The sequence below is a fragment of the Nelumbo lutea genome, chromosome 1 (genome assembly GCF_056320005.1).
Source record: "Nelumbo lutea isolate HS-2025 chromosome 1, American lotus-T2T, whole genome shotgun sequence".
Classification (NCBI taxonomy): Eukaryota; Viridiplantae; Streptophyta; class Magnoliopsida; order Proteales; family Nelumbonaceae; genus Nelumbo; species Nelumbo lutea.
The window spans coordinates 56,707,710-56,717,086 of NC_142684.1; positions in this window are offsets into that span (position 1 = coordinate 56,707,710).

Consider the following 9,377-nt stretch of genomic DNA (forward strand, 5'->3'; position numbering starts at 1 on the left):
TGTTTGGTGATAGGCATGTTAATCCTATTGTTGTGTGTATTGCTTTCTCACGGTCATGGAATTTTAGGAGGCCCGACTACTATGCAATCTACACTAGTACACTAGAGGGTTACTTCATGTTTTTCTTTCAACACGAAGTGGATATTCTGTCTATTATGGATAAAGGGCCTTGGGCAGCGACAAGTCAACTATTTGTACATGGTACTTTTAGATGAGATGGATTTGACAATAATTGCTTTCACTATTCAAGTTCATGGCCTTCCTATGGATTTTCAAATATAGAGTATTGGAAATCAGGTGATATCTTGGGTTGGGTGTACTGTTTCTAGCTCTTGCTTTGATTTGCAACTATGTTGGGTTAGCCATGTGCTAGCCCATGTTGAAGTTGATTTAACAAAACCGCTTTAACAGAAGGTGTATGCTAATCAACCAGGTGGTTATCCCTTATGGGCTTCTATTAGATATGAAAGGCTGCCTTTGTTTTGTTATTTTTGTCAACATATTGGGTATGACGTAAAATGATACAAAACTCCCAAGAAATAGAGTACAGTTTGCACAGAAGAAGCAAACTTGTTGAAGAAAGGATCCATCTCATTCATTATTTACTTGTCGAATGATGACATATATAATGAGGTCAATACAATTGCGATAAGATCTTAGAATAGGCCACGTGGTGAATGTCTTTGGGTTTCCAACCTGGCTTTTTTGGGGATATTTGAACTTTCTTTATTAGAATCCTGTTTTATTAACACCCTCGGTCAAGTTGGGCACGAAGGGAACGAATGCCTAACTTGCCGAGTAGATAATGGAATCTATCAACCCATAAGGCTTTGGTAAACAAGTCAACTAGTTGTTCCTCTGTTGAAAAGTAAGAAGTTTTGATTGTCTTGGTTTGAACATGTTTATGTAGGAAGTGACAACCAATTGCTATATGCTTCATCCGTTCATGAAAAAGCTGGATTTGTTGCTATATGAAGAGTTGCTTAATTGTCGCAATGAAGCAATAAAGGTTGAGTGATAGAAATGTTAAGATCAGCAATGAGGCGTTTGAGCCAGAGCAATTTTGCAGTGGTTGAAGCCATTGCACGATATTCTACCTTGGTTAATGAATGAGATACAATGTTATATTTCTTTGTCTTCCAAGATACAAGTGAATTACCAGCAAAGATCATATATACCCCATTGTGGATCGTCGAGATATTGGACAACTGCCCCAGTCAACATTACATTAGAATTGAACAATAAAGTCATTTGATGAAGGTAAGAAAAGACCTTTGTCTGGAGAGGTAGAGAGATATATGAGGACGTGTAAGGCTGCAATCATGTGAGCTTCATTTGGGTGTTGCATATGCTGATGGAGGGCATGGACAAAGTAGTAAACTTCTAGTCATGTGATGGTTAATTACACCAATCGGCTAACGAGATGGCTGAAATGACTGGGGTCCAGAAGTAAGTGACTTTGCTCGTCAAACTGTAGTTGTTGTTTCACTGGAACTGATGTTGGGCAATAAGCGGTCCTGTCGACTTCATGTAGTATGTCAAGTAGGTACTTTCGTTGATGTAAAAAAATTGCAAATAAAGAATGTTGAAGAGAGGAAGTACCATGAGCGGGAGATAGATGGAAGAAGAAACGTCCTGATTCAAAAAGTAGCATCAACGGAAAATGTAGCAGACCCATTAACTAAGCCACTAATACAGAAAGTGTTTGAGAAACACGTAGAAATTATGAGACTCCGGCTTGTACCCGATTGCACAAAAGTCCAAGTGAGAGCTGTTAGACAGTTATGTACTTAGCTCCAATCAGATTGATGTACCTTTTGACATTTACTATAAATGAATAAAGTACATAATTGATTCATGTCATTGTGGTGTGTTTTTGTGTACACCCTTAAACTGGACACTCAGGAAACTCGTGTTAGTTTATAATCTTCACATCTATTGGATAGATCTTAGGAGATTTATCCTGCCAAGATTGACATTTATGTGCCGCCAAGTTGGTTGGGGTGGTTTGTCTCAGCTGATAGGGTGAGACCTAAGGTACATGCAGTGTGGGTTATTCTTGGAACCCTGAACCAGACCAAAATTCCAGTATTGCCCTAGACCTTGGAGATAGATGACCAAAACTGAAATGCTACACCTGACCCCTTGACTCGATTATGGTACTGCACTAGGTGTCGGATCGACCTATTTTTGAAATGCCAATCAGTGATATCCTTAGAGGATGTCAAAACCTAGGTATGTTGGGATAGTCCGATAATTCATCTAAGTGGGTGATCATAGTGACAAGAGCAGCCCTTTTGTCGAACAAAGTAAATGATTGGGGATGCACTCTCTAGTGGGTGATCATGTGGCTGATGTATAGATCGATGTAAGGGTCCTACGTCATACAAAGAGTGCCAACTGTGTAGCAGGTTAAAGAGTAAGTGAGTACATAAGCTTAATGGGCCTAAAGCCCAATTCGAACTGGACTTAAGTTAGTTAATTAAAAGGGGCAAGATCTAATTTATAATCTGATTAGGATTAGATAAAGGATAACATAAGTCTTATCCATTTAAAAATCTAGATCCAAATATCAGATTTGGATCAAGAAACTTTCTCCTAATTAGATTAGGAGGCTGATTCAAAGAAGAATACAAATAAGGGGCAAATTCCTTAGTTTTGTACACAGTAATCTATAGAGTTATGGATATGAATTCATGCTCAACAGCCCCTGTTCGATTCTTGCTGAAGAATCCCAGTTCTTGCGGAAGAACCATCTTGCTGATCTTGTTTCATCACACATTGTGTCATCTTCAGTGGAAGCGAGTTTTGGTCTTCTCCTTGGGTGTAAAGACCTCAATTGGGAGTTATTATTACTTCATATCAGGTATATCCCTCACTTCCTATTGGTTTTAGATCTGATCCGATTTTCTTTCAATAATGATCTTTGAAAATGCAGATTTCTAAAATAGGGAATGCAATTCCTAGATGGGAGAGAAAGAGAAAATTTTGAAATTTCACTCAACCTTCTTGCATGGTTCGGGCATCCATATGAAGGATCTCTCATGCCTTCAAGGGACCTACCCATTAGAGTGAGGGAATGGGGGAGGGGAAGAGTTACATGAAACTGTGGGGATTTTTGGGCCATAGGGGGGCCATGGCTCCCTTGGGTCCTCTCTGGCTCCGCCCTTGTCCACAATTCCAATGGAAGACCATGTATCCGAACCCAAAGGTCGGCACAATACAATTTTGCTTTAAGAGGATTGATGCCAATCTTCCACTAGACAAATACTAAATACATACTGATGCGGCACGATCGGTGCACTCCTAACTGGCTGCTCACTGGCTCCTTGCTGGCAACGGACGGCACCTGAGAAGACGAAGAAGAAGGATTCCCGGGAAGTTGCCTAGCGGAAATACTTCAAAACTTAAGTTAGAACGCTAGAGAGGAAGAAAAGAGTATAAAAGGCTAAGAATGTAGGTCGCGCGAGGTTAACTCATGAGTAAATAAGATAATTCAAGTTAAGATGAAAATTTTAGAGTGAGTGAATGTGTGTGTGTCTCTCTCTCCTTCGCCTAAAAGGCTTTTATAGGGGCGTTATTGTCAAATCAGGCGTAACCGCAACTAGGCTCCTGTCGCAACCGTTACCTGCCAAGTCTGCGCAGGTGATCGTTATAGTGTACTATTCGCTTGGATGAATGACACATCCCAAAGGGGCAGGCACACCTCCGTCTGTCAGGAGATGTGGGTGCAGACTGCCGAAAGGACAATGATTGCGTCGTTAGTCGAGAGACGCTGCACAGTCTGATCGGTATGGTCTTGTCAGACGGAAGCTTCTTGAGAGCATCGCATTACTTCGTAGCAAGCTATCCAGCCGCGAGCTACTTTGTAGCAAGCTTAGGGGTGCTTCGAGGTGATCCTCATCTCAGTTGACATTTGGGGGCAGTTCTTCTCCCTAAGTGCTGGAGCGAGCTAGTTTTCCTAACTTGCGAGTTGAAATAGTCTTGAAGTATTCCCTTCTCAATAGCTCGGGGGACCTGGAGCTCGTTGCAACGCGAGCTCCCCTTATAGCGAGCTGTTCTACAGGCTTGTTACTTAGTCGTGGTCAAGCCATGGTGCTGAGCTGTGGCTCGTGTTGAGTCAGGTCCATGTGTCATCATCTCAGCAGGTTGGGTCAAATCATCCTCCACCACTTACCGTTAACAATTTATGGTCCCTTGTTCAACATATGTATTTTTGTAATCCTTTATAGAGTTGAAGGAGAAAAGGAAGAAATCATTCCCAATTGTTTGTATTTTTGCCGAGCTTTCCAAGTTATAGTCATTGGTTTTGTGCCTGTTTGGCAAGTCTTTTTCAAAAGACTTGTTACAAGATCTAATGGTTAAAAAATAGGGTGAGCTTTATCTTGGAAGACCAAAGATTGTTTGGTTGAAATATTTTTCATAGATCTCATGAAAGACCATAAAAGCTGGAAGACTGTTCGATAATGTGATGAAAATATGTGTTATATATACGAATGTCTTGTGTGTGGGCCAACAACTTTCATTTAACACTTGGGATCCATATACATTTTTTAAGGTGGACCCCATATACCATTGGTGGATATGCATGTGGGGCCCACATACATTTTATAAGGTGGGGCCAACATACCATTAGTGGGCATGTCCTTGTTTTCGCTCACAAGAAATGGCTTCTCACTACTTTGCAACCCTCTCCTCAATTGGGAAAACTCCTGATTAATACCCTATACTTTGAGCCTAGTGCCACTATGTTCTCCGAATTCTAAAATGCGACAATTTAGTATCCGAACTTTCAAAACATGACAATCTAATACTTGTTGTTAACTAGTTGTTAAATGATATTTAAAAAAGACACAAATGCCCTTCAAGTGTCATCTAATTTTCTTTATCAACCATCCAAACATTGACAAAAAATTAGTAGTCTCAAATCCTTGCCTCTTTTATTCAAGAAAGTTGGGGTCACCAAAATGGCCACTCAAATGGAACCCCAACTTTATTGAATGGGAAAGGCAAGTATTTGGGATTGTTAATTTTTTGTCAACGTTTAGATGATTGATAAAGAAAATTAAATAACATTTGAAGGGCATTTGTATCTTTTTTAAGTGCCACTTAACGACTGGTTAACATCTAGTTAACGGCAGGTACTAGATTATTACATTTTAAAAGTTTAGGTACTGAAATGTTGCATTTTAAAGTTCGATGACCAAAATGACACTAGGCACAAAGTACATGGTACTAATTGAGAATTTTCCATATTTAATATTAATATGCATACACCTTTTCATGGGCCCGACTTGGGCCTAAATTTTGTCAAAATTTAAATAGGCTTGGGTCAAAGCCCAAGCCCGACATAGTACAAAATTAGACCAGAAGCCCAAAGCCCAACACGTGAATATGTCTAATTATGCATGATTGCATGTAATTTATCATTTGGTCCTTTACCATGCAAGACAAAGAAAGAAAGAAATCCACCATTCATATTATATATCGTTATATAGGATCTTTAGACATTAATTCCTGTACCAAAGAAATTTGGTCTTAAAAGAGAACACTAACCATTATCAACCAAACGGTGTCTACAACAACCACTCCATACCTCTTCAACGAAACCCTATTTTAAGAAGGCTTTTCTCCTTTCACACATTAATTAGTTTGTGATGTTATTTCTTTTTCTCCCAATTAATTTTATTTGTAATTCAGTCGAATACGGGTCCATGTCAGTCCAAATCAGTATTGAGAATTGATACACATTGTGTGATACATACCATATATTTGAATATTTTGAGACTTATCAGCAAGTAATTCAAAATATCTATACACTCGATACGTCGGTAAGGGTGTATTGGGCGAATTGATACTTTTTTTTTAATTTTTTTTCAAAACTGGTTCGGGGGTGGTGCGGTTTAGAGCTCATCCACCCACTGAATCGGTCAGACCGCCGATACACCCCCTGTAGAGGTGTATCAGAGAGGTCCCGGAATGACACGTATCACCCGATACGGGCCGATACTTTGAACATTGTCAGCAAGGTTTTAAAAATTGGACTGGACACAACTATTTTGGGGACCAGTTTCCAAGTCGAATAATCCAACAATCTGATTCGAATGGACAATTGATTATGATTTAAAAAATTATCAAAAACCGTTGTTTGGGTCGACGGTTTGATTGTTCGATTTGCTGACCAAATAAACAATTTTTTGCCCAAAAATGATTTTAGAATGAAATGGAACTGTTCCAGGTCAATTGATTCGACCATTCAGTTCAATCCAATTTTCATTATCATTCTTATTGATATATTTATTAGAGCCATAGAAAAAAGTCTCATTTAAGTTATTTTTGTCATTTTATTTGTCATAACTCATAACACAATATCATCCATATTTAATAGATTTTATTAATAATATATATAAGTATTAGTTGATAATTTATAATTTAATTTGATCAATTATACTTGGTAGTAGATAAGATTCTATATAAATCCAAATACTGACGAATAATCAAATTCGGATCTAATTATATTTAACCATCTCATCCATTTGTAGCCCTACGCCTTAGTTCATGTCAACAGCGCCCGAGGCCCGACAAGCGACAACGGAGAAAAAATAAAAAAAAAATTTCTCGGTCAAGGCTCTTATATAAGATGGTAGTTTATAGCAATCTGTTTTTTATTATTTTACTTTTCTTTTTGCTTAGAAAAGAATGACATTGCTATCAATGGTTTTCTCTCTTAACTATTGTGCTTCACAAACCTTTTTAAAACTATCAAAATTTTGAATTTTTTATATTTTAGAAAATAGAAAATCCATGGCATAAATACAATGATATTAACATTAACATTGTATTTGGTTTGAAGGGAAAAGTAGAGAAAGGAAGGAAAATATAAGGAAATTTTTATAAATCTTGTATAGGTTTCTGTATTTTTTCCTTCTTTTCTCTATCTTTTCCTTCAAACCAAATATAACCTTAAAATTGTTCAATTCATCTTGGAAAGTGTTTGGGTTATGTTGAGCTGGCCCTAGGTGTTATTTGTCACCCCCACAGCCATCTTATCTTTTTAGCCACGTCGACACCACGTAGGTTGGATAAGCGCAACCAAGAAATGAGAGCCCCATACAAATTAGGAGGACAGCTCCGTTGGGGATTAGGTCTTATCCCGAAGACCTTGACGGACAATCTGATCTCGATAACCTTGGAAGCCTCATCCAAATCGGACACAGATCTTCGACTATAAGTAAGTAACCTCTGCTCAAGGTAGAGGACTTTGGACTCTCCAGCCTTCGTACCGTTATTCTACCTTTGCTCAGACCAACACGTTTCTCTCAACTACACGACCTGACCACCCAATATTCTTACTAACTTGAGCGTCGGAGTGCCTACCCGAGGAATAACTCCTCGGGCCTCTAATCTCTTTCTTAGTTCTAGATGCGACTTTGTCCTTCCACCTCGACTTCACCAGTTGGCAGGACTATCTGACTATGACCTCAGTTTGGGACACCTTAGATCAAACAATATTAGATTTGCACCGTTTGTGGGAAATGCACAAAAAGCCAATCCCGATTCTCTTTCCGCAAAATCAAGAAACATGCCAAGAAACGCATCCGACCGCTTTACAGGCAGATCTCCATCTCGGGGATCTTGCTCTCATCGCAGCCCTCCACATCGTGAGCCCTAGCAGCAACCTCAATAATAGACCACGGTCAACCCCGCCCAGTTCCTCGCAATGATGCAGACACTAGGACAAATAGCTCAACCTCCTCAGACCGTCCCTCTCTTGTCTAGACGCTTAACATGGCCAATCCTCACCTTGAGGACCCTAAAAAGCGTCACCCGGATAGGCATAGGGTGTGGTCTAACCAAGAAAGGCAGCAATCATCAAGAAGATCGGATTCCCTAATCCCATCACATGCACGCGATGACTGCAACAAAACACATTGCTCTGCTAGAGTCCCGACGAAGAAAGGCTCGGCTAGCATCCCCAACACCCGTCGGTCTCCATCGCGGAGTCCAGCTCGGTCAGAGACAATAGGGATGCGGAGATCAGGGAGCTCAAACAACGCCTGACTGAATTGGAATGCAACCAAGTTGATAGAAGCGGGACTCCTCCCACGGTTTGGTTCGCAAAACCTCTCAACCAGCTCACCAAGGAGCGAGTCTTCACCCAAGAAGTACAACAGAGCTGTAGACCCCAACGACCACATCGTAGGCTTCATGGCCCTAATGATGTTGCACGACTCATTTGAAGGATTGATGTGTAAAGCCTTCGTCACTACCCTCAAGGGAGTTTCCCAAATGTGGTACTCCTTTCTTCGCCCGTGTTCTATGTCCTCAAGGGAGTAGTTAGAGAGCCAATTTCTGGTGCAGTTCACGGCTAACTAGCGACATTGGAAGACTTCGGCCAGCGTTATGCAAGTGCAACAGAAGAAGGGGGAGACACCCTTAGAGAGTACTTGGCGAGGTTCAACGCCGAGGCCCTACAAGTCCGCGCCTTGAACCGATCTGTGGTAGTCACAACCGTCATGCGGGGCTTGCGCCCCTCCTCTTTTAGCTTGTCACTGTCAAAGAACCCTCCTCCAACCATAGCTATGCTAATGACGCACGCCCAAAAATATATGAACGCCAAAGAAACACAAGCGCAACACGACTGGAAGAAAAGAGACCATGATGAGCGCAGAACGGATTGAGACAGTAAGAGACAAGACCGCTGAATTGACCGAAGACTGAGGAATCCACCTCCGACCTATAGGAACTTCACGCCTTTGAATGCACCCTGGTAAAAAATTCTAATGCAGATCCATGAACGCAACTTGGTCAGGTGGCCTGAGAAGACGAAGTCCCAGAACAACAAGAAAAGCAAAGATAAGAACTGCAATTTCCACCGGGACTATGGCCACAAGACAAATAATTGCCACAATTTGCGCCACCACCTCGAGGACCTGATCAGGCGTGGATACCTAGGGGTTTTCATCAACATCAAGGAGCATAAGTTGAAGGAAGAATAACGTTGGACAGATAGACCTCTAGTATGAGCTCTCTCAACGAAGTCATCGTAGTGATCTCAGGAGGAATGGCCTCTAGGAGGGAGGGCAACTCGGGCCATAAGGTTTGTCTGGTTGCTTGAGATCGATGACAGGGAACAAAGCAGAAGGTGCTACAATGATTCGATCAGCTTCACCAAAGATGATCTCAAAGGGTCCAGACCCCGCATGATGATGCCCTTGTGATAACTGTCGAGGTGGCCAACTTCGAAGTTCGGCGCATCTTGGTGGGTATGGGAAGCTCAACCGACATTCTCTTCAAGGAGGCCTTCGAATAGCTCGGCATCGGCAAGGATTGCTTCACCCTGGTCAACACTCCCTTGGTAGGCTTCTCCAAAGAGC